General features: G+C 39.1%; 1 protein-coding gene and 1 long non-coding RNA gene across 6 annotated transcripts in view; one reads left to right on the top strand and one right to left on the bottom strand.

Moving 5' to 3' along the window:
• Positions 1–15,083, top strand: part of LOC309370427 — a 107,769-nt gene extending 92,686 nt beyond the window's left edge. For all 3 annotated transcript variants that reach the window (XR_014168553.1, XR_014168554.1, XR_014168555.1), the window contains 3 exons: positions 8,891–9,113; positions 13,304–13,404; positions 14,862–15,083. This is a non-coding gene — a long non-coding RNA (uncharacterized lncRNA). The remainder of the gene's footprint in view (positions 1–8,890; positions 9,114–13,303; positions 13,405–14,861) is intronic.
• Positions 1–26,987, bottom strand: part of ATRNL1 (attractin like 1) — a 515,103-nt gene that overhangs the window by 23,947 nt on the left and 464,169 nt on the right. The window lies entirely within an intron of this gene.

Here is a 26,987-nt window from a genome sequence, read left to right as displayed (position 1 = left end):
GTGGCCGGCCAACCAACCTCTGTTGAAAAGCCTCCAGTGATGGAAAGCCCACTACTTTCCGAGAGAGTCCATTCCCGTCAAACCTCAAATAAAGCAAATTGGTTTATCGCTCTTAGTTTTGCTCTGTTGTATCTTCAGCCCAAGGCACTTTGATTGTCTAAACCAGAAAGTGCCATATAAATCAGCCTAGTGATGTCCGAGGATACATGGGATCTTACAACATGTGTGCAAAGTCCTCCAGTGATCTTTAGATAAAAAAGCATCTGTGCAGGAAGAAAGTGGAATGCTAAACAGAGAGAGAGAGAACACTGTAGACACCACACAACTGCATCACATAAATATCAATATGTACTAATCTGAGCACACAATTCCAAATACCCTGATCCCAAAAATATTTCCTCAGAACTGTTCCACTTCCAGGTAAAGCTGAATAAATCTAAAAAAACCCCTTATTTGTCTTAATTAAAACTAAAGCCAAATATAATTAAAGGCTTCTGTCTACCCTAGATGAGTACACTGTGCCCTCCCCAAGCATTCATTCATAATTAATGCTACTTTAAAGGTACATTGAATTGAGGATAAATTGTTACGCAGTTGTCTGACTATTCCAATTCTGTATTCAGTCGCTTGGGGTCTGAATGCAAAATAAGACATTTCAGCTAATGCATACTGTAGTTATAAATGTATTGGTTGGACATCTGTATAAATTCCCACCATACAGTCAGCTAAAATAATATTTTTGAACTATCTATTACTCTTTCAGTAACTGAATCTTTGAAACATCAATTGTATGTGTACTCTTGGCAAAGTGAAAGCTTCATATTCTTCAGTGTTTGAAATTTATGGCTGTGGAGGATTCTAAATATAATAGGTTTATTAGAATTAAGATTTTAGCACTCTTATATGGGGATCTCCTTACTGCATTTCAGTTTACGATATTTTCCATGTTCATACATTTGCTTTTGTATTTTATGCAGCTTTTCACTTGTGTGAAGTGAATGGATGATTTCTGTCTTGGGAGTAATGAACTTGAAGGCCATACCTAATCTGCATATGCCACTTTGATATATTTAGCATCATTTTAATTAATAGATTGGACACTAGACAACAACTGGAAGTGTTAACCCCAAGTGCATGAAATCCATGTATCTGACTATGAAAAATACACGGAAATGAACTTTCATCGTTCTTCTAACAGATGAAAAGAATCAATTGAGAAATCTAACATTTTCTTAGTTAATATCATTTGGGTATGGAAAGCCATAGTTTATTTTAAAGTTACTGATTAAGAAATGATATATAAATATTGTTACTGGGCCCTCTTTTTTTTTACAGGAGGACTAGAGAGATACTACAGTCAGTTGACTAGATGATACTCTTTCCTGGATTGCTCCCTCACGTGTGCAAGAGCACACCTCTCTCCCACCCACTTGACACACCTATCACAACTCTCATACTGCTGATTTCCTTGACATCTGATGGGAGAGTGTTCAACAGGGAGGGCACCACTACCGAGAAGGCCCTCTGCATTCTTTGGCTGGGAAGTGCTCTTGACACCATGTGCATTTACCTTTTTCACACGATGAGTGGCATTCAGCTAAGTTTTACTCCTAGTAGATCCATTGAAATTAATGAACCTCATTGTGTTCATTAATTTTATGTTCTACTTTAAAACTTAGTTGAATCCCATTCTGTCTCCATATGTGGATATCGAATGAGGGCAAGGAGAAAAGGTTTCATCTCGCTCCCCAGAACACACACCTGGATCAAAGCATCAGGCAGTCTAGCCTGTAAAACATTTTGGCATCCATTTTAAAGTCCTGCGAGAAGCATAGTGCTGTTTTCTCAAAATTATCTTGTAATTTCTCTGGAGATATTTGATTGTATAACAGTATTGAAGCTGGGAGGGGGGTGGATTATCTGTTTACCTAGTTCATTCCCCTGCCACTTCAGAACTGCTTATTCCTGTATATTCTCTAGTGCTTTGCTTACAGTCTGCTATTGTTTACTAAGGACATTTAATCCTATCATGCAAAGCTCTAATTGTTTAAAGCATAATTATAGATGTTAAATTGTTTTGCTTTTTATGATAAAATGTCCTTTGGAGAGAATCAAAACAGAAATTAAATGAATGTAAAATGGAATTATTTAAAAAGTCACTAATTGAATACTAGGCAATTAAAATTAGAAGCTTTTTGATGAAATAATTATTTTAATTATACAGCGCACTTAGGTTCACCATTTGTAAACACTTCAGCGTTTATCATTAAGATGGATTTTCATGTACACTTGTTCTGCTTGTTTTATTTTAGAAAAACAGGCACTCCAGAATGCCCACAAGGACCATCCACAAACTGGTTCAATCAAAATATGTTGACTCAAACTGATTTAAGTTCAATTGAAGCAAATAGAATTTAAGCTCAATTTACATGGTGCACTACACCAGCAACATGGCTGTTCCCATGACACCAAATTTCATGGATACCTATATATTTGTACAGCTGCCTGCTTTATGACCAGTTGCATCATTTTCAGGGGGGTTGCATGTGAAAGAGCAATATTTACATAACACTTCAATCAGAAAAAGTCTACAAGAGCTATTGTAGGGGATAGTCTGTAAGAATGCCAGTACAGTAAGGTTCACTTCCTATATTACAGCCTTGTGTTACAGAACTAGATGAATTAGCAAAGGTACTTCCTCTTGATTGCCACAAACTCCTGTGGGTCCTTGTAATGTTCCTAAGCATATTCATCCAGCCCAGGTTACCTTTTCAAATACAAGATTAACTTGCAGGGATACTCCTATGCAGTTAAAATATAATGGCCACAATCCAAAACCCCACAAGGCTTTCCGTGTACAGAGAGAGTTGCACATCAACAGGGGCCGCCCTATGTTCACAATGTACTTCCCATCATAGAAGATGGTAAGGCAAATCCAACAGACATCTATCTGTCTGCATCAGTGCCACTGCACTGGGGTCAATGTAAAGGACAGTTTTGCATGATAAGCAAACTACCACAATAATCCTCTAGTGTGGCCTTGAAATTAATTAACATTTTATAATTGTATCATTTATAATATATATCTTCCTTTTAATATGCTGCAGTTCTTATTTCACTGACCATCTCAAATTCACAAAGGAGGTCATTAATATTCCTACTTGACTGATGAATAAATGTTTATGAGTAAACGTTGAATGTTGCATGGTTTATTTGTATTGACTATATCCTAGGACATCACAGTGAATGGCAGGCTTTCAAATAAATAAATTTGGACCTGATCAGATTATATTTCCCCCTGGCCCAGCCCATCACATAGAAGGGAGCATAAATGTTCTTGTCTCCCCTGCCTACCAAGTGCTTGCAATCCCTGTTTTTGAAGCTTTTGAAAATGGCCTATGCACAGAAAACACAATGTGCGTTGGCCAACACTATGCAGCCATCCTCTGGGAAAAAAAATATAAAAATCAACCAAACTATTTCAGCCTGTGTATAATAGATTTTCTGATTGTATTTGCTGCTAGGGAAATGCCCCATAGTCTACAGAGATACTTTATGTAGACCTATGGGAAGCTTAACAGAGGAATCCTATACATATCTACTGAAAAGCAATTCTCACTGAATTTAATGAGACTTGCCCCCCAGGTAAGTATATATAGATAGGATTGCAACCTAGAAGTGCTTCATTCTGTCCTTATGGGTGGCCTTCAACTAAGTTTTATAGTAGACCCAATGAAATTCGTGAACATGAATAAATTAGGTTTATTCATTTAAATCGACTTACTTTAAGTGTAACTGTGACTATAACTTAGTTGAATTCCACCCAATATCTATAAAAGTGTATGAATGCCATTAGAATCAAAACAAGGATGTTGTTGGCAAATAAAAAGCTTTTTGAGTGAGAGGTTGAGAGAACTTCAACCATAATAGATTAATTCAAACAGATTACCTTAAAAAGAACAGGGAGTAAAGTCCCTTTCCATTCCTGTTTCAGATTAGTAGAAAGCTTGTTTTGGTCAGCTCATTATTTGGTTAAGGATAAGGATCATGAAAATTGACTATTTTTGTATACGCTTGGTTATCATTACAGCATAAATTTGGTATTTTGTGTCTCATATTTTAAGCTTGTATTTTTAAAGTTTAGTTGTTAATTAAAAAATAAGTTAAGTTTTATTCCTTTAGTTATTTGTGAATAAATATAATGTCCTTTATGAGTATGTGTATGTATTCAAGTGTTCACCTTTAAAAAATATTCCCTGGGTGCACATCTTGATGAAATGTGCTGTGCATGCCTTTGGAGATAAAGCCAGGGTGCTAAGAAGGCTGGGTATGCTTGCCCTCATCACCTCATCTACAGGTATTGTCTGCTCTAGCCCAGCAAAGCTAACGTGGTGCAAAATGAACTTTTCCTCCCAGGAATTAACATCATGGTTCCCAGGGCCAAGCCTAACTGGTTATTTGTCTAATATATGTTTTACATCAATGACAGCAACTAACTTTGACTGGAGACCAAAAGGATAAATAATGAACAAAACAGTGAAGCAAGCCAAAGCTCACTGCTAGCCCCAAGTGATTCTTAAAAACTAAACAACACTTTGTTACAACACTGTTCCACACAGCACATATAGCGGAGATATCCAGGGGCCGCGACAGCTGAGGAGGGTGTGCTAGACAACCGTCCCTCATTCTTGTATAACTAATGCAATGAAAAATGTTTTAAACCTCAACCTCTCAGGATTGTAAAACGCAGCAGTATAAAGAGATTGGTATAATGCCCTGCTTCTCATTTAAAAAATCCTAAAAACGATCTAGTAAGGGGTGAGGTTCTTTCTAACCTACCCCTTGCTCAATCTAAGAGTCCTCGGTTGCTTTGTATTCCAGGAGTTTCCAATCCAGCAAGCATGTTAATGAATAACCCCCTGTAAATAGTTGTTTTCTTTTCTATAAAGAGTTATGATTGATTACTTTGTCTATTATGTTTTTCTATTAACTATTATTTATTAAGATTTTTACTAATCTCAGTTGATTACTGGTGTGCAATATCTGGCATTGCTACTAATTCCGGAAGACTCAGCACTTTTTTTATCTACCATGTCCTCCACATAGATTAGTTACATGGACACCTGGTCCAATAGTACAGCTATTATGTATTTAATTTTTCTCAAGACAGCAGTGACTTATCTCTGATTTGCTTATCTGTTTGCTTCAAAATCCCCTGAACATGTGCAAGTGAAACTTTAAATAAGATGCCCTTGCATGGATTTAAATGTCTAGCTTTAGGCATCCAAAATTGAAAATTCTGACCTCATTCACCCAATTTCCCACACTATAAAATGGGACAAAGACTACTTAACTCAGCTCACCGGGTTGCTGAAAGGCCTAATTTAGGAATATGTTAGTGTAGTATGCAATTCTAGCGCTATAGACATTTAAAGCATTTCATAACCGTCCATTCTTTATCTACAGTTCCTACCCGCCCCCCTTTTAAATAGTTATCAAATCTTTTGACTAGATAAATGAAGCTGGTTCTTTCACATGCCACTCAGTAAAAAAGAAAAGGGGAAAAGCGTTAACTCAGTTGAGCACAAGATACCACAAAATAGTCCCCAGTGGAGCCAGCTGATGAGAGGGTCCACTGTCCCTTGTGCCACTGCCAGTTCAAGCCTTCCTTGAGGGAGGGGGAAAGAAAGCTATATCCATAATGGCTGTAACTCGGTGTTACAGCACATACTTTGCATAGAAAAGCACCCAGGTTCAATTCCTGAAATCTCCAGGTTGTGCTGAGCAAGATGTCTTGACTGAAATCCCAGAGGGTTGCTGCCAGTCAGTGTAAACCATACTGAACCAAATCGAACTAGACTGACCAATGGTCAGACTCTGTATAAGGCACCTTCCTACATTCACTGCCTTCCTTAGTTGTGATTCTATGATGGCATATCAAGTATGGAGAAGCCCTATCAACAACACTCTGCAACCTAATTCCTGAAGTACAAGCCTGTGTTAGGAGGGTCACTCAAACAAAGGGCTAGTTTACATGCTATCACAAGTGGTATGTTTTTTGCTGTCACCATGGCAGTCTACCATTTTGTGGGCAGATGATGTATACACATTCTAAGGAGCAATATGGAAGCAGCCAAAGAAGCCATTTGCTACCACATTGCTAAGCATAATTTAACTATTTGATTAGATGGTTGCAATCCTTCCACATACAGCCAAACATATCATTACATAACAATTCCCCCTCCAACTGAAGTTTTATGGGCTACATTTCAGAAACTGACAGTATCATTTGGGGAGGGTCCGATGCATTATTGAGCAAACTATCAAAAATGAATAAAATATAAAGAGCTTACCTCTTAGACAGATCATTTCCAAGCATATAAACTTTTATCATACTTTTGAAAAAGTGTCAAACCACTTGAAGGAGCACTTAAAAAATATGACTTATGAAAAACTGCTTTTACAGGTAATAGGAGCTCTGTAAAAGTCCTTCAGAAAATGGAGTTGCCTCCACTTTCAACAAAGAAAAAGGTATAAAATTTGTGACAAATGGGAGTAGCTAGGACAGAATCATGGCCTTGACATTCAATCAAAAGCTTCTGAGATTGGTAAATAGTTCTGACAACAGATCGCATGTTTATGTGATAATAATTGTTCCCATGTTCACCTGCTATGAATGATATAGTGCCTAGCAGAGTGATATGGGTGTGATAATAAATAAAAATTCAGAGGCAAAATAAAAACAGACAAGACAGTTTCTTTTCCAATCAAGATTGCCCTTAATGTTTTTTTTTTTAAACTGTTCCATTGTGAGACAAATCTTGGATTGTTTTGCTGTTTGAATACACAATTCTGTTATTGTTCACTCTCTGTGCCTCCTCTAAGGCTCCCTCCGTACACAGTGAGCCACATGGGAATTGCTTCCTATGAGATTATCCCAGGCATAGACAACATGCTGCCTCCAAATATTATTGGACTGCTTTTCCTATGGCCAATGGTCCAACCACACCTGGAGGGCACTATATTGGCTACCCTGTCTATCACATGTGTCTGAGGTATGTGTATTGGTGGGCAGGGCCAGCCACAATTATAGAATGCTGGTCTCATAAGACCAACCGAGGTTTGCAGACTACCCGAATGCAAGGACCAGAGCTCAGTGGTAAAGTATCTGCCTTGCATGCAGAAGGTCCCAAGTTCAATCCCTGGCATCTCCAGGTAGGGCACAGAATGCCCCCTGCCTGAAACCCTGGAAAGCTGCTGCCAGTCAGTGTAGACAAAACTTAGGTGGATGGACCAATAGTTTGTCTTCATATAAGGTAGCTTCATACGTTTCTATCTTGTAGCAAAAGCAGCAGAGTCATGTGCAACCATATAGAATTATTAAGTTGTAAGCTTTTGCTAGCTAGAATCCACTTCATTGGTGGCTCTCTAAGCCTATGCCACATTAAATGTATTATTCTTGGTTAGATTTGTTGCAGCAGACCAACACATCTACCCTTCTGGAAATTAGTACACGGTCTAGTACAGGCTTCCTTAACCTCAGCCCTGCAAATGTTTTTGGCCTACAACTCCCATGATCTCTAGCTAGCAGGACCAGTGGTCAGGGATGATGGGAACTGTAGTTTCAAAGCATCTGGAGGGTAGAGGTTGAGGAAGCCTGGTCTAGTCTCTGCGGAGTTACATAAGAACCTATCTAATCTATCATCCTGTTCTTGCAATGGCTACCAGATGCCTGTAGGAAGCTCATTTGCAGGACCTGAGTAAAACAGCTTGTGTTTCCTAGTAACTGGTATTCAGAGGCATACTGCCTTTGACAATGGAGGTTAATACAGCCATCATGGCTCGTGGTCATGTGATAACTCTGTGAGAAAGTGGCTCCCACCGTGCTTAGTATTTGTGTGAAAGAGGATTAAAATTCCACTCTACGACTGCCATATATTAAAGGGCACCTGCTTGTAGCAATGTGGGCACATTCCCAGCAACAATTGTGTTACAGTTTGCTGGCAACACCAAAACAAGCAGCCAACACCACCAAACTCCCAATTAGCCAGGAGTAAGTCCCATGAATTGGATTGGATTATCATCTGTGTATACAATATATATAATATTTCAGTCCAGTAGGACAGCATCTCATGCAGTTTTACATATTTAATATTCACAGCTTTGACAGCCATTTGAGCAACATTTAAGGTGATATTATATTAACATAATCAGAAAAAAATTTCCTGTGTGAATGACAAGAGGAGATGCCTCTCCCCTTCAGGGGCTACTTGAGGACCTTATATGTGTGTCCACAGTACTACAAAAGCTTGTACAAGTTCTTGCATTATCAAACAGGTTTGATAGCAATTACCGTGTTTCTGGTTCCTCAAGAAGTTGCACAAGCGGAAGAACATCTTCAGACTTAGATTCACTTTTCTCATGCTACTACGTGTGTCTATTGGAAGGTTTTAAACAGAATTTCCATGAGTTGCAAGACAGGTTATGCATGCAGAAGGGGACCTTTAGATTCCACCCAATTCAGATAGCTTCACTGTTCCAGATAATTTTGCTTCTCTATATAGTATTGTGCACGGGTGTCAAATAAATTGTATTCACTGTGTCACATCAGAAACCTTGGAAACTGCTACAGGATGAGTGGAGTGTACTCAACTCCTTTATCTCAGGAATGTTTAAGACTGCAAAAATTCCATGGAATTTTAATGTGAATATATAAACAAAAATATTAATCGGGTAAATACCTAGTAATTTCGCCTTTCTAAATCTTTAAGCCTCTTAAATGTAATTATCAAGTAATCCATAGAAGCATGTAATTAATGTGTGGATGCACGTTGCTGTACTGTGTAAGAAAATCCTATGTATTTACTATATGATTGTATTCAAATTTCAGCACGTACCAGGAAAACAAAAGTTTCTTCAAAGAAAAAAAGAGTATCAGCCTACAATAAGAATATATCCTATTACTTTGCTTTTAAGGAAATATCTCTGAAGAATGTCAAGCACAATAAAGACATATTCCCCTAACATGAAAGCTCACAGAATGCTTACAGTACAATCCTATATATGTCAACTAAAAATTAAGTCCACTGAGTTCACTGGAACTTAAGTCTCAGGTAAGTATGTACAGGAATAGACCCTTACAAGACCAAATGATGGCATTGTGGCCTCTTAGGAATGTTCATGTAGCATGCAGTTATGCCCTTACAAGCAGAGCTGGCAACCCTTGGTGGATTGCACACACAGAGGAAACTGCAAGTCAGCATGCTCTTGCTGCTCTGGGTTGACATTTAACAGAAAATACCAATAAACATACACACACACTAAAATCAGAAATACTATGCTTTGGGTTTGGAATATTTAAGAGCCCAAATTAATCCCAACACAAAAAATTCAAGAGAAAGTTCTCATTTGAATGAAAGAAGGGGCATTTCCTCCTCTTGCAACGTTTCCCCTCTGGATTGCACATAGTCCATCTGGAGTTTTAAGACAGTTTTAAGGAACCTATTTATTAAGTGTTAAGCCAATTTCCTCTATGCAGTCATTGCCTGTACCTCCAAGTTTGAGAAATCTGATATTTCAGACAACACAAGAATCAAAACTTGGTAATGGCAGTAGGGTGAGGGAGGCAGATCAGAAATAGAATATAGATTAAGAAGCAACGTCAGGGAATTCCCCCCCCCCCCTCATGGTGCATATTTCTCATGCAGCTGAATGTATATGATATCTGAGGAACAATTTCCTTAACAATATTTTTGCTGCTTCTCTCTACTATTTTTGCTCTTGCTGCTGTAGTACCTGTCATCAAAAACATATCTCCAACTTCACAACTTTTTGTCTCACAGATTTTTTTTTACTCTGTCACTCACCAACTACCTGCATAAAAACACACCTCAAGCTCCTGAAAATGCATTACTCTCACCAGCTTATTTCCATAGATTTAAGCTAAGGAGGATGCTTGATTAGCAAACATCTTTCACCAAAAGAATAATCATTGCTATGACATCGCTGCTCTGCTTTCACCAAGTGCCTCAGATTATACATCTGCCTTCCTAGGAAGTATCATTTGTCCCTGTAGCATGACTCTGAGGCTCTTGACAAGTGACTGTTCACCAAAAACAAAAATCTTTTGTGAAATATTTATATGCACATTGACTTTTATCCACCTATCCCTAGTACACATTCCAGAATAAGAAAAACCTGCTGTTTAACAGGATTATTGTGGCTGCAAATTGACTTTTATCCACCTATCCCTAGTACACATTCCAGAATAAGAAAAACCTGCTGTTTAACAGGATTATTGTGGCTGCAAATTCACTTACGAATATATATTCACCTATAACAGCTTCCACGTACACACAGTTTTCCATGGTTACTCAGTTGTGGCTTACTTCATCTACAGATTGTAAGCCATAGTGAAGCTCAGGACATTGTGGTGACACTGCCCATCTACTGCAAACACACTCCCTGCTTTACATATATGCTTTAATTTAATAGAGTGGCACATATTAAAAACGATAAGACTACTGGTGTGGGGAGGATAGCTGGAGAGGGGCATGTATAAGGAAGACATCCATTTTGGGCATGTGTCTATATCATTCTGCTGCGGCGGGGTGCGCTCCCGCTGCTCGGTCCCAGCGCCTGCCAACCTAGCAGTTCGAAAGCACCTCCGGGTGCAAGTAGATAAATAGGGACCGCTTACCAGCGGGAAGGTAAACGGCGTTTCCGTGTGCGGCTCTGGCTCGCCAGAGCAGCGATGTCACGCTGGCCACGTGACCCGGAAGTGTCTCCGGACAGCGCTGGCCCCTGGCCTCTTAAGTGAGATGGGCGCACAACCCCAGAGTCTGTCAAGACTGGCCCATACGGGCAGGGGTACCTTTACCTTTACCTATATCATTCTGAGACAACATGTAACAGCTCAATCCTAACCATGCCTACTAAGAAATAAATCCTGTGGAATTCAATAGATATGTGGAGCTAGGACTGCAGTCTAATGACAAACTTAGAAGAAAGTCTCACATTTATATGTAAACATGCCTAGGGGTTGGCACCTTTGTTAAAATAAATTTAATCATTAGATTTTACAGCCAGAGCAACACTAACACATCAGTGTCACTCCAGAAACCAGATGAGATCATTTGGAACCCCAGAATCATGGGGAAACTTTGGGTAGGGATAATTTCATTAGTATTGCTTTAGAAGCATGTGAATGATATCCAGTTATGCAGTGTGAGTCTTTTAAAAGAGGCCCCATGGAACGTGCACTCTGTATCCATGGGGCCTCTTTTAAAGGACTCACCCTGTATATTCCCTCCTCCCGAGGACTTTAAATAATTTCATAAAGTTCCCAATAGATGAACCAGAATCCCCCCATTTTGTAGGCTGTGTAACTGGGGCAGCCTTTGGTACTTTTGAGAGATAAGGATATGCAAATTTTAGGGAGTGTATTACTGGACCACTGAAGTTTGATTATCTAGATGAACTGTTTCCCAAACTTGGGTCTCCAAATGTTTTTGGACTACAGTTCCCATCATCCCTAGCCACTGGTCCTGCTAGTTAGGGATGATGGGACTTGTAGTCTAACAACAGCTAGAGACCCAAGTTTGGGAAACCCTGGTCTATAAGCTGCTATGTTCCTCCCCAGAATGTTCCATTCTGAAGGGATGGGGGGCAGAAGTGAACAGGAGCTGCCATTTTGTTCTCAGAATACCCTTTGGAATGAAGCATTTGGAGAAAGCATAGTGGCCTTCAGCAAATTGGAGCTTAGCTCCAGTAAGTCTCACCCTTCCAGATTCCTCCTGAAAATAAAAAAGGGAATCAGTTTTGCCCCTTCTTTCACCCTCACCCACCAAATTCAGGCTGAAGTTTGGAACTGCCAGAAGTTTGACCCAATAACATAGCAAAGATACTTCGCCATAACTGAATTGTCTAAAAAATTCCACCAGCTACTGGGAGACGTGAGGCGTTCCAATATACATTCAGCATGGATGCAAAATAATTATACTTCATGCAAACACAATCTATTTTTAATGATAATATTATGTTATACAAAAAATGGCTTGAGACATATGCTACTAGCAGTTGTGAAAGCATTATTTGCCTAATTCATTTTTTATTTGGAACATAAACCTCCCAATAAATCTACACTATATAGCCCTATACATAAGCAAGAAAATATATGCATTAAGAAAAAAATGCATATGGTAGTTTTACTCAAAGTATATTATCCTTAACAGTGAATTACATCTGCAGATTCCAGTACTTTCCTCTGAAAAGGGATAAAAAGTACATAAAGCTTTATAAAATATTAATTTTCTTATAGTAATGGAAATTTCTTGAGGCCTGGCTATTCCCAGAAAAACTAGCAATTTTCTGTTATTTCCCCCAGGAAATAGGCCATAATTTGCTGCATTTCTTGAATACAATTATTTAATATGTTGGAAGATAGAATTTGTTAATGATGTGAGTACTTTGCATTCCGGCACCGAATAATTATAGAAATTGTGTCACATGACTGCTATTGTGAAGTCTGAATTTCTTAAATGCTCTCTTTCTTCAAAGATAAATATTATTTGAGTCCTTTTCACAAGTTCTAAGTCTTAAGCATTTCAGCTGATACAATAAGATACTGAGGTGGGATTGTAAAGAATCCCACATACTTTTCTCAGAGACACATGCAGGAAAATAACGTTTGCAGTATTTTTCTTCATGGAGGCTACTTTAAGAATAAATGACCTTTCTGTTCAAAACTAATAGCAAACAAAATTGGTCCCAATTGTGTGCCGAACAAAAGAAACGAGAAGTAGTACAGTAGCTTCAATCAGATGCATTTTTCTCCATTTCAGCCTCACTGGTCTGTGAGCAGCAGGGAAGCATTAAAACATAATCAGGGTTTATAACAAAGGCACACAACTGTGGAGAAAATCACAAACCCACTCTTTAATTTGTAACAGGTCAGGTCAAGAATAAAGTGTGGCGTTCATATTTTGGATCACCAAAGCTAATGTGCTTTAAACTGGGATCCAGATACATGATCGGATGCTTTCTTTCTTTTTTAACAGTACAGAGATTCTGGCAGTATACCTAACAGGAAAATGTCTCTCTCCCCCCTTCCCCCTCTCAACATCTGACTGATCAGCTCTACAGTTAAAGCACAACAGGTGTATGCATTTGAAGTACCATCCAGATAGATTAGGATGCACTGTTAGCAAAGTCTATTGTAAAAGAAAATCTTCTAAGACTTTTTTTATTGGGGGTCTGATTACTTGATGATTCATTCGGCAACCCATGATTTTCTGGTTCTCAGGAATGGTTAGAAAAACCAGGTGGAATCGATGAGTCCCCTTTTCATTCCTGATCTTTAGAATGGGAAGTTTGATTGCAACTTGAAAATGGTACCTTCTTCAGGTATGGTAGGTAAAAGCAAAGTAAATGACTTTCTCATCATAGCTCTCCAGCTATAAAATGCCTTTCCAGTGGAGATTTGCCCAGCAAAATGTTTTTGTTCACCTAGGCATTTTAACTTGTGCACATTTTAATTACCGTATTTTTCGCTCTATAAGACGCACTTTCCCCCTCCTAAAAAGTAAGGGGAAATGTGTGTGCGTCTTATGGAGCGAATGCAGGCTCCATGGCTTCAGCGAAAGCAACGCAAAGCCTCCGAAGTGCAGCGAGAGCGCTCCCACTGTGCTCTGGAGGTTTTGGGCGGCTATCACTGAAGTCAGGCAAGCAAGAGGGGTCGGTGCGCACCGACCCCTCTTGCTCGCCTGGCTTCGCTGGAGAGGCACTGCGCAGTTTTCCCTCTCTGTGCAGCACCCCTTCAGCGAAGTGGGAGGAGAAATGGAAGGGGCTCCGTTTCTCCTGGTGCTTTGCTGAAGGGCACTGCGCAGAGAGGTAGAGAATATTTCTTGTTCTCTAAAACTAGGTGTGCTTATGGTCGGGTGCATCTTCTAGAGCAAAAAATATGGTACTAATGTTTTATCTGTAGTTTGTGTTTATGTAATGAACTGTGCAGTGACCTGAAATTCTAAACAGAATAAAGGATGGTATAAAAAGCTTATAAATGAACAAATAATACCCCACCCCTATAAGAGAAAGTAAATTGAATAAAATGGGACTGTAATAATTGTATCATCCGTGAAAGTACAATACAGTGGACATTACTATGGCATCTCTAGAAGATTTGGGTTTCCAAATCTTCCTTTGATTTTCTATAATTGGTTGAAAGCAGATGTTAAAATAGGAGTGCCAGATGATACCTAATATAGTGCTATATTATCCAGCAATGAAGTCCAAATGATCAAAGAACCCCTACAGTTTTAATTATATTATTTCTTATTGTTCCTTGGTTAGTACAGCAGTGCATCACTAATAAACTGTGGTTTAATTTTGCTTAACTAGTCATTTCCTGATCTTTAATTAGATTTCTATCATGATTTATTAATCTTTTTATTACAAAGTACGACTGTTTCACACTAAAAGAATGAAAGGAAGCCATTAATTAAATTAATTCTTGAGGGAGCAGGAATCGATCTATTATGGGGCAATTAATGGACAGTTCATTAGTTGTGCTGGATAGAAAACCAGGGTCAGAAGATACAAGTAAGAAACTTCTAATTAAAGGCACTGTAGCCCAGAAAAGACTTAACAATGCTTTGCCATTTTAGCAAACACATTGTGTGATAAAAGAATTGGACAGCAGAGGAAAAACTGGTATGCAATAGGTCAGAAATTGGTAAATTTTCTCTAAAAATAAATAGATGGAATTACCAAACTAAACTCAGTACAAAAGTAACCCTGATCTCTTTCTATTGTTGTATATGATCCACTTCAAAATGGAACTCCTGCCTGGCTCTAACCACCAGTATGAGAAGGAGCGGCTGTAGGGTGGTTATCCCACACCCTGCTGGAAAGACCACTCAGATCCAACAGCATTGGCTAAAGGGAACTGCACGCTGCCTCCATCCATCAACCGGAGGAGTAAGAGCTGTTTAATTGTCATGTGTATTGTTTTCTATTACTGCAATGTGTTAGAACAGTGACTTCAAAATGTGAAACAACAAATAAAATGGCTGCTTTGTTATGCATGCAAACTTTCTCTGATATAATTATGGAGTTTTGGAATATCTGTATTTTGAAAATCATCCACTACACAGTCTTGCAGTTGCCACAAGTACATGTAGAAGCTGATGAGCCGGGATGTCCAAGTCAATGACTAATCTTATGAAAGCCCTGCCCCCACCATTTTTCTCCCTCAAAAAGTACAACTGAGATTGGGATGTTGCAGGCCATACATTACTTCCTTTATGACGGAGATGATCCACTCGCGGAGATTTAAATATATGAAGCAGAGCTAATATTCAGTAAATTTCTAGTAGAATATCCAGTAGGAATTTCTAATAGAACACCAGTATGATCAAAATTCCACCCTGCACAGAAACTAAAGTGCTAAAAGTATTGAACCATCTAAATATCCAGATCTGTTAATCCAAATACAAAAATGCAGGGCCTAACAATGTGCATGCTTATGCTTGACAAGGTTTGCAGATTGTTCACTTGAACTGACAGAGCAGGGGGGATTTATGATTTAATGCAAGCTTTTATATAAAATTTGAAAATGGGAAAACGTAATGAGAATTTTCATTATTAGGAAACCATCCACCATCATGAAAAATTAATTATTTATGGTAAGAAGATGCATGATACTGTGTCTTTTATTGCAATTTCTTCACATATCACTAGGCCTTTCTCTCTTTTTCTTTTTTCTTGATCAGTGGAAAAATCAGAGATAACCAAATACTTCACTGAAGCATAACGTCAAGGAGATAGTATTTGAATAAAACTCTAGATTTTTAATAAATGCAGGGGGTGGGAAATTACAGAATTTCTTAGCTCAGTATTGATGGACCTAAGTTATCTGATTATATAGCTGTATCCTAGTTTCAAAGAACAGCATTTATCCCACAGGTACAGATTATCTGAATAATTTACAAACTCCCTTTAGCGAATGCATTCTACCATTTAATCCTCAAAAACAAAATACCTGTTGTATATCCCAGGGTGTTATGCACTGCTTACCCTCTTTGCTAACTTATAATGGTAAAAGTTATTTCCTCTGTATGACATTTTTTGAACAATTGATTTATTTTGCAATTTGATAGTGCCCTTGCATAGAACCAACTTATTAAAGAGGATCAGAGACACTGATGGACCATGTCCAACTCAATGCAATAGGCTAGAATCTGTTGACCCCATCCTGCTCATCAGCAGCTTTCATGATCAATGGGACTAAATACAAAGACCTGTGTAGAATGTTATACTAGGAAGTGATATAACAAAAATCTTTTGCCTTACATATAATTGCTACAAAAAGAAGCGTTTACATCTCTGTTCTCATCAAAAAGTTTCTCTGGGGATGGCCCTGCCCTAATTGTTTTAAATTCTTTAAATTGCTTTTTAACATGTGTTTTATAGTTTGGGTTTTTGTTTTAATTATTAGAGGTAAGATATGCCTGGGAAGAGAGGAGCAGGGGGGACCCCAATCACGGTGGTTCTGGATAAAGCTGGGTATGGTGTGGGGGTGAGGCAGGCTGGGAAAGGGGCACATAGCACAGTTGGTGCACCAGCCCCTGCTCCAACTTTGGGTATTGTGGCTATCCTGTCAGCCAGCCCTTGGGTCTGTTGAATGCCAGATTGGCTTTGAATACCACCTCCCACAACCATGGTCTGACTGTGAATGAGGAGATCCCTCTGCTCTGTATTTCTCTGAAATGTGGATGAAGTGAGCAAGGCAGAGTTGGTCTCACCCAGCTATGTCCACTGGGGACTCGGTCAGTACAGCATTAGAGCAGACTTGAGGCTGTAGAGATTCCATCTTTTTGGGCTCTATGTCAAGTTGAATGGGGGTCAGGAATGTTTGCTTCTGGCACTGGGTAATCAGGACAGATGATGGATTCTGCTGGTTTACTGCCCACCTCACTGCCTAGCAGTCTTCCTGCTTTGATAAAGGGCAGTGATTCTCTTGGATTCTGAGTAGCATTCACAACCATTGGCAATTGTATCCTATGAGGGCTGATTATTGGAAGCCATGCGCCATAAGAGTTCAGCTCGTTTTTAAAATATGTAAAAGTATTCAATCACTGAGTTTGAGCAGGTTTTAAAAGACTGTGGTCGATTTGTTTCTGAGTGGTTTTTAAAATGTTTTATGACTGCTGATTTCCCACCTCCACCCCTCTAAATGATTACCTTTTAATTTTGTTCTTCCATTCATAAGCTGCTGCTAAAACCAAGGCTGACATAGTATTGGGCATCAGTAATAAATGAATAAAAGTTTGAAAATAGATTTTAGTAACCTTTATTGTGGGCAAAAACTTGAGGATATTTGTCTAAATGTAGAATAAAGGATATGGCAAAAACAACCAACCTCTAAGAAGGAAGCAAATCCTGACAGGGTTTTGCCAAAGGCATATTTCAAATGGCTTCCATATATATATATATATATATATATATATATATATATATATATATATGAAAAAGAGCTCAATAACTAAACTTTATGCTGCTATTTCAAGGTGGCTTTAGCAATAGCACTTCAGTCACTGCCCCCCCATTAACATATCTAGGTGTCTCAAACAATATGCACCAGCTGTGCTTCGAATTATACATGCCACAAACTGCTAGCACTCTTTGCATCCCCATCTCAAGGTTGCTTCCACAGAACAGCCCTTTTTGTGTTGCTCTTTTGCAATCAGCTGGAAGTGGAATTAAATTCAAGGCTGAAATGAAGCACTCCCTCCAAAATATGGTAAAGGTAAAGGGACCCCTGACCATTAAGTCCAGTCGTGGCCGACTCTGGGGTTGCGGCGCTCATCTCGCTTTATTGGCCAAGGGAGCCAGCATACAGCTTCTGGGTCATGTGGCCAGCATGACTAAGCTGTTTCTGGCAAACCAGAGGAGAGCATGGAAACGCCGTTTACCTTCCCGCTGGAGCAGTACCTATTTATCTACGTGCACTTTGACGTGCTTTCAAACTGCTAGGTTGGCAGGAGCAGGGACCGAGCAACGGGAGCTCACCCCGTTGTGGGGATTCGAACTGCTGACCTTCTGATTGGTAAGTTTAACCCACAGCGCCACCCGTGTCCCATCCAAAATATGTTACCCTACCTGCAAACTCGCTCTTTGCACTTCCTGCTGCTTCCAGCTTCTATTTTCCCTGTAGGAAACTAAGTAACTTGAAGCATAGTAAGCAAAATACCCTGCAACAGGGCACTTAAAAAAAGAACCCAGCAGCATGAAGGCTAATTTCTGCCAGCGAGAGGAGGTGGCAATGTGAACCTCATATAGACAATGCTTAGTGCAGAAGTAAAGGGTGTTCACAGCATGTAAAGAGCAGAGCAAACTTTGTTTCCTTTGTTGGTCTTCTACCTTGGACTTGGAAGATCAGAAGGTTTGTCAACACACAGAATATTACTATGTCAACTGGCATTTCATAACAAGATGTATCATCAGCTGAAGTGCCCATTTAACGCCTTGTAGAGAGAAAGGTGTAGGAGAACATATGGGCAAAAACTGAGCATTGCAAACAGGAATGTATAAAAACCGGCAAGAGAGCATTTTTACCTCAGTTCATACTAGTCTAGCTTTCCAACTTAACAGAAAAATGTCAAAGGGCAATTGGGAGTGAGACGATGTACAGCCAGAATTTATTTAAAAATCTGATTGTATTCATGTGAGGTCACTATCCTAACAAAAATGATAAATTGTGAGGCATGTATATTGCATCCATGATATGCCTGAGCTCTGGCAATCCTGGTGTGCTTTGTTTTTCCATTACCTTTAAAGTATGTCTGCATTAGCTCCCATTCAGGTTGGTTTCTTTGGCTTTCATTTCAATTTGTCTCTCATTGTCTCCGATTAGCCTTGTTTCTGTGCTGAGCTTTAGGCACTTCCAGTACTGTATGTGTGTACCTCAAGCTCAGCAGAGGAACTCAAAGGACAAGATGCACCATGTAGAAGAAACAAATCATCTTGCTGATGTAGGAAGCTGGGACCTCCTGAAAGACAGGAGACATGAATCTCCTGCCAATCAGTTTCATAGGATGGAGCCCGAAGTCAAAAAATTTTATGAGGGAGAAAACTTTCCCCCTCTGGTTTCTCCACATCAGGCATTATATATATATATATATCAGTTATCTCTCCCCCCCCCCCAAACAGCTCTGTAATATCCTTTGCAAGGTGTGGCATTTCTTGCAGCACCTGCCCCATCACCATGAGAAACACCGAATGCATCAATTACAACATGCCTCTCCAAGGGCCACTCAGATGAAAATCACGCAGCCGCTACCGAGTCATCCCCAGGCATTCAATAACTGTGATCTTTCTTCTCACATGACACATTTACTTGCCTGAGTGCACACCTGGGAACAGCTGGGAACACTCACACAAATATAAAACTATTGTCTCAGCCAGCCTCCTTTTGTCTTCTTCTGGATATTGCAGTTCTAACAAACTGCATTAGGATTCTCTTCAAAGTCCCAGACACAATCTGTTATTCACACTTCTTTTTCATCATTTTCTCATATGACGACTAATCTGCACTTTCTTCATTGTAGGCAAAAAGATGAGGATATTTGATGGGAATCATTTGTCTAGAGAAAGGATAATGGATTTGCCTGCAGTTCTTTTAACAAAAACCAATCAGAGTATCTTGGACTTTGTGATATTGATCCAAAAATTCATCAACAATAAACAATAAAAAAGAATTATTTTCTTTCCCCCTCAACTCACACCTTTGTACCTAGGCTAGGCAGGCACCTGTATATGTAACAAAATAACATGGTGCACAAAGCTGTGTTACAGATGATTTTATCCTCTTTTTTTATTCCCACACAGCTTTAATATAATATTCCTAAATTATAAATGACTTGAGGTTTGTTTCACAGTCATTCCTATATGGATACTTTATTTCCATGTCCTCAATATCTGAATGAAGCACACAGAAATTTAAGTGGAAATTACACAAAATATGTGGCAGAATCGTAATGAGAGCCAAAATAAATGTTCTCAGGTGGACATTATTGGTGCAAGAAAGGGGTTTGTGGGGTGGGGTGGGGACATCTCAAAAACATTCCTTTTCCATCCCCGAATGTCTGCTACTCTGCTGTTAACTTGCTGCTCCAGGCAGCTCCATTAATGCCTTCTCCACCACCACCAGGGGGGCTTCTCCCATGCAGACCTATTACAGCCAGTTGTGAATGTGATGATTTCGCAATGTCAAATAGCAATTCAGAAGTGGCACTGTGACAATGTCACTGAGGGCAAATGTTGCCAGGTTAGAGGGAGGACAATATTTTCACATCACCTTACCATCACTCTGCAAGTAAGGATGGCGGGGAGAAAGAATGAGACCATGCCTGCCCTGGATGCATATCAAGTGTGCAAGAAAGGAGAATATGACTGCTGTAGTGGCAGCCACTCCCTGGAAAAGACCCTGATGTTGGGAAAGATGGAGGGCACAAGGAGAAGGGGATGACAGAGGATGAGATGGTTGGATGGTGTTCTCGAAGCTACTAGCATGAGTTTGACCAAACTGCGGGAGGCAGTGGAGGACAGAAGTGCCTGGCGTGCTCTGGTCCATGGGGTCACGAAGAGTTGGACATGACTAAACGACTAAACAACAACAACAGTGGGAGCCACTGTCACCAGGGTGGTTACCCACCTCCCCAGACAAAGCTGTAGGAAGACAAATGTAGCTGCTATTGTGACTACTTTGCTACATCCTCCTAGGTGGCTGCCAACACACCCACACACACCGCAAACAATGGAGACACTCCCCCAGCATCCTGCACTTGAATTACTATGGGTAAGATGGGAAATACTTCTCTGTTCACAGCCCTCCCCAAACATTGAAAGCAAGCCCTCTTTTTTTTCATTGACTGCCAAGAGACCTACAAAGTTAATCTGTTTCAGCTCAGCTCTGCTTAAAACACTGAAGAAGATCAATTATAGTACATTACACAAGGAGATGGCTCTTCCTCTAACTGTAAGGCGAGCATGCTGGAACAGAGACTGCGCTTTAGTCCTGAGTGAGAGCTAAGTCATTTAGCATCCCATAAAAGTGCTCAAGAGGTTTTAGAAGCAAATATATGCACTTCATGGCTTCAGTCTTGAAACTGCTCTGCCAGTACAAGTCTTGTTTACTTCAGTTAGAGAGCTGTAAGAATCCATTTGTCTTGAGTGAATTACTACAGTCAAGGCATAAATAACATTCTAGATTCTCTGTAATTATGACAGTGTGTGTATGTGTGCATGTGGGACTTTAACCATAGCATTCCCCAGCTTAGTTTCCTACAAATACATCATATCTCCATGAATCATTTTCAGTATTTCAGACAAATTTATTATAAATGACAGATTTAGGGTGCTGACAAGATTGCTAGCTTATTTCTCACCATTTTGATTTAGGAGGCAAAAATAGTCAAGTTTCACTTTAAATTCATCCAAGTTTGGATAATCAGGGTCTTTATAGCTTTGTGAATGAACTGAGAGCATTATGGAGGAAAAATATGATTTGTTACTGAAATGCTTCAGAATTGGCTATGGCTTTCAACTGCATTTCTTATAATCAAGGTCTATTTAGGGTGAAGTCTTCTGTCTCCTCCATGTCTTATCTTCTCACCACTTCAAACTCTCTGGGCTTATCATCTGCTTTTGTAAAAAAAACAACACAATGTCTTCATTCTCCTATAACCTAAATATCAGCCAATCTAGCCAGTGTTGCAGAAACTGTGGCTGTTATTAGCTTGTTTTTCAGACAGTGATTTTCTCAATTACATCCTTAAAACTAGCTCTGGCATTTTGTTTTTATTTTCCTGTAATAGCTTGCATTCTCTTTGGAGGCTTGCTGGCTTCATGTATTCAGCAATTAACTCCTGGCTTTTTGCTGTTATGACAGTACTTTGTCTTTAACATGTTTTGCGAATACATCCTTAGGAAAACTATCTTAATTGGATGCTATTAAACTCATTTTGTCTGGAATACAGAGGGCTTCTATTAAGATATCTCTGTGCAATCATTGATTTGGTTTTAATAACTATAGTGTGAAGGTTGAGGGAGGTTAAATAAGAATGCCTTCCATGCCCCAGAAAAGTCCTAAAACTGCCATTTGTCTTGACCTTTCTCTCTCCCCTACCTCAATACACCACACATATTAAGACTCCCATCATTTATGAGATTATGAAAATTTATAACTTATTTCTCAGAATGCATTGTGGGTCCAATACCATTAGTATGTTATTGGTAGAAGGTATTCTTAACTTGCTCATCAAACACTCACCTACTACTGGTTTGGTGAGTATCCAGATTGCCAATTCAATGAATACAATGCCCCTGTAGTATGTCAATTTAGTTCCTGTATGCATTTGAAGGGCACTGAATTCCAGCAAGGAATGGTGCCCAAGTACTAAATCATTTAATAGCAGAGATAACAAACTGTATATGCTAAGAGTTTTTCCATGATTACCAGTGATAAGGGAATACCAAAACCAACAGGACTTAATTAACAGTAATAATAGTAGAGCTAATGGTGATATTAGCTCCATAAGAAAGCTGCTGGATTCAAAGACATCAAGCTGTTTTCAAAACTCTGACGACTCTGTAGTTTTTCTGAAGCAACTACTGAGGTGCAAGTATTGCCTAAGAATTTTTCCATCCTACAGAAATAGTTTGCATATAAATATCAAAATAGCTTGTTTGCTTTTAAATATCAGAATGGTTTGCTTACAAATATCAAAATGCTAATTAAAGCACAAGACGGTGCTGGGGAATAATTGCCTACATGAAAGTCAACAGCAAAGAATGTCAAAATACAACATTTTAGCTATTTGGAACTAATGTGTGTGGAATTTCTAGAATGGAAATGGTAGATGGGACCCTCCTTGTGTGCTGTGACCTTCAGGCCTGTTCTAAAACTATACTTTACTCAACTATTCTGTTGTTATGAATGGTGTTATTTATCTGGTTAGGTCTATTCTTTCACATTTTCATTTTTAGCTCAACTACATTGTCTTATTATTTTAATATTAGTATTTCAGGAATTTATAAGACTTTCATTGATAAATTGCAATCGGAATTTATGCAATAAAACAGAAAGCCAAACATTCATAGCACATTGCTCCCAAAATTAGTATAATGGCTATTTATGGGTTTCTGGGTGCCAAAATTGGCCTAGGGAGGGTTGAGCCAATGTGCTGCCCTCCAGATGTTGTTGGACTACAATTCCCATCAAATCCAGTCAGGACATCAATGGCTGGAGTGGTGGGATCTGTAGTTCAGTAGCTTGAAGGCACCATGTTGACTACTCCTAATTTAGAGAAATAACAGGGTGGGGACGAAAGACCCCTTGAAACATACAACCAAGAAAGGAAAAGTTGTTAGGATGCACACACATACACCACTGGAGGATTTGGAATGCAAGCAATTGCAACTTAGGGGTTTACGCTGGAAAAGTGACAGTTGCTTTGACAAGTGTATAAATTTGAAAAACTGCAGCTAATCATTCATAACTTTGTGAGAGAAAGGACAGCTACAGATTGAACCACACCAATTTTTGAGACGGGTGGAGGCAGATTGATATAAGATAGACAAATAGTCCTTGAGACAGGATGAAAGACCATGCAAGCCAAGAAAGAGTATAGAAGGAAAATAAGAAAAGGGATAAAGAGGGGGAAATGTGTATCTCAGCAAAATAAAAAGGAAGAAAATAAGGCAATGGAAGTTATCACGAGCAAATTAGCATAGCCCATTAGTAACAGTTTGAAATAGGAAGAACTTAAGCAAGGAGAAGTGAAAGATATGAATGTAAATGATAAAGAAGAAATCCCTGTGAGAGAGAAAATATCTCTTGACAGCAGTGCTTAAGTTGAAGAAATGGAACTGGAAGGAATTTATAAAGTTAATAGAATTCACTATTTACTCTCAAAAAATGTAAGAGCATGCTCACATTACCTTTAACTAAAAGGCAGGAATATACAACGCAAAAGTAGTGAAAAGGGAGGGAAAAATTTCAATTTAATTTAACTCAAAAGACAAGAATAATAGTCCAAAACAGGTTCACATAACGTTATGTGGAAAAAGAAATAATGAATGTTTCTAAACAAGACAACTGTAATATTGAAAACTATATTGTCAAACAAAGAAAAAATATCAATAAAATTACAGAAGAGTCGTAAAATGCAGTGAAAGAAACATAAGGAAACAATGCATAAATGTAACGCACATACCCAAAAAGAGGGGAAAACTATATCCAGTCATCAAAGCTTGTTATTAACATACCTGTCCAAAAGGAGAAAGCATTGAGCAAGGAATGGTATTTGAATCACATAATAGTACACCAATGCTACTGGACCCAGACAATTTAACGCTGGAATTCTGAATGGATCATTTGGTTGTTTGAAAAATTATAAAGAGCTATTTTTAAAAATGCAAAGAGAAAGGTAAGTCTTTTGGCATAATATATTGAATGGAAAAACTATGGAAACAGCAGTATATTGATGCCTTTCCAATCTAGGCAGATGTTTGCATACATCTGTGCATTTGAGTATTGTTTGTGTGTTGAGGGTGGGAACAAAAAATGATATATATGAAGCTTTCATCCACTCACCCAAAAGTGTCTTGCATGACAGTTAAGATTCCAGATTTTTTAAAAAGTGACACCTTGGAAAATCATGGTTTAGCAAATGAGCCTGCAGCCAGCCCACAAAATCCGATTCAACTACCAGAAGCACAAATAGCACAAGAGGTGGAAATATACTTTTGGCTTTCTGTGCAAAGGCAGACTGTTTGAAATGGCTGAAGAAATTCTTTATACAGTTGATTGCAAGAATGGTAGTGCATAAACACATTTCTTGGATGCTCTAGGAAGTTGTGAGGAAACTATCAAACTTTGTTGCACGTAATGCATGACGAAGGATGAACTGCATTTCTGTGAGTTTGACTGGGATAGCTGAACTGGTTTTAGTGGGACTGAGTTAACAGCTATTTAAAAGGGAAGTGAGGGGCCAAGGCATGTGAAAGTAGCTGCCCTTTGCAGTCCTACCCCCAGCTGAGATTACCTGAGTTGCCCTATCAACTTGCCACGAAACCTTGCGGTTCTGCTGTTAATGCCAGGTTGATCCATAATGAAACACCTACGTATCCAGGACTCAATCCTGGATAAGGAGGTTTACCTGTCCTGAATCACCAAGTGCTGGCTGAGTAAATTGGAGAAGCAGATTTCACTCAGCTTTGTCCACCCAGTTTCTTGGGGCATCATCAGTGTGTGTTCCAAGGCTAGGCAGAGGTAGGATCATTGTGATCTGTAGAGATTTAATTCATCCAGCTTCGCTCGGTCAACCACATGATCTGCACATGCAACTAGGAAGTCTTGGGCAGATTGGGCGACTGGTCTTGTTAATGCACTCCAGCTCCCACAGGGTGTGTTCATAGTATGTGTGATTGACATGTTCTATAGCCTTTTTCACTAATAGCAACTTTTTTATCTGTCAAACTTTTACTATAAATGTTATCCTTTCCAGCATGTCTGTGAACCATTTTCTGGAGTCTGGATATGCCAAAGTGGTGTCTGAACTGGACAAGGAAAGTATAAAACTTGCAAAGCCAATCTGCTTACTTGAATCACAATAAATCTATTGTTTAGGCACTGCAGTTGTGCTTGAATCTGACATATTTATATTGTTCTTAGTACAAGGCTTCTGGGGCTTTGAGAAGTGGTTAGCTTGGCAAGATAACTGGATTCCCATCAATCAAGCTTGATATATTCCATTAGAGATACAAAATCTCAGTGGTCAATTTTATAGCCCTGATAATTATATTCTATGCAAAACTGAGTTACCAAGGATGCATTTATCAATCATAAAAATTAATTATTTTGTGATATATATCAGTTAGATATGTGAAGGATATATGTTGATGTGGACAAGCCAAAAGCACAGTCTATGTTTAACTAACAGAGATGTTTTGAACTTTCTCATACTTGCCTCCAAATTAATTGCTGCTTTATATATGTAGCATAATAAATAATGACAATGCTTAGAACTTGCACAATGACTGGTCATATTTCTGAAAATCCCACAAAGTACATACGGGAAGTGGGACACAGGGGAACAAAAGTTGCTGGCATAACTCCAATGAAGTTACTAGAGTTATTATTAATCAGCACTTTCATTTCATGAAACACAGATCACTCACTATGCCCACATTAAGATTTTTTGTGTTTGAGGGAAAGGGAATGAACTGAGTGAAAAGATGTTGGTAGGAACTGGGTGGAAACAGTGGAGACTTTGGGCTCTCAGATTTCAGTGGTGCCCTGTGTGATGCTAAAATTCACACACACACCCGCCTCTCACACTCTGTTCTACAGCATTGTTGTGGCACTCCCTGCAGCATGGCACACTGGCCATTCCACCCTAAAACTGCCTCTGGTGAGGTGTTGACTGCCATCTATAGTATACAAGTTAATTGTGGTGAATATTTCACTTTGAAGAACTGAAGGTTGCTGTGCTTTTCTTTTTTACGCTGTATACTACTATTACTCTAACTGTGAGAGTTCATCTCTTTCTTGTTTAGAGTGATGGGTTTTTTAAAATCTGAAGACTTATGAGATAGTGTGAGAGACAAATTAGGATGAAAAGGACAGAAAAATGTGAAATAAGCATACTGTAAATCAGAGAATGACATATCAGCCCTGTGGAGTATACTCTGTCTTTTGCTTTTTATTGGCATCCTGTGGTCCATCAACGAGAGTTAGGGGCAAAACTGTGGCTCAAGCAGGCAGACATATGCTAAGATTTAAGGAAGGGTGTGCCTCTGATCGCATGTGCAGCCAAAGAATTTGTGAGCAGTACCAGAACCAAGTTCACAAGTCCTTTCACTCCTTTCACCCCACTCCTGTTTTTTCTCCTGATTCCTCCCCCCCCCCCAGTGGTGGTGGTGGT

The sequence above is a fragment of the Podarcis melisellensis genome (genome assembly GCF_964234715.1).
Source record: "Podarcis melisellensis genome assembly, chromosome: 5".
Taxonomy (NCBI): Eukaryota; Metazoa; Chordata; class Lepidosauria; order Squamata; family Lacertidae; genus Podarcis; species Podarcis melisellensis.
Note: the sequence above shows the minus strand (reverse complement) of the source record. Positions and strands in the feature narration are given on the sequence as shown.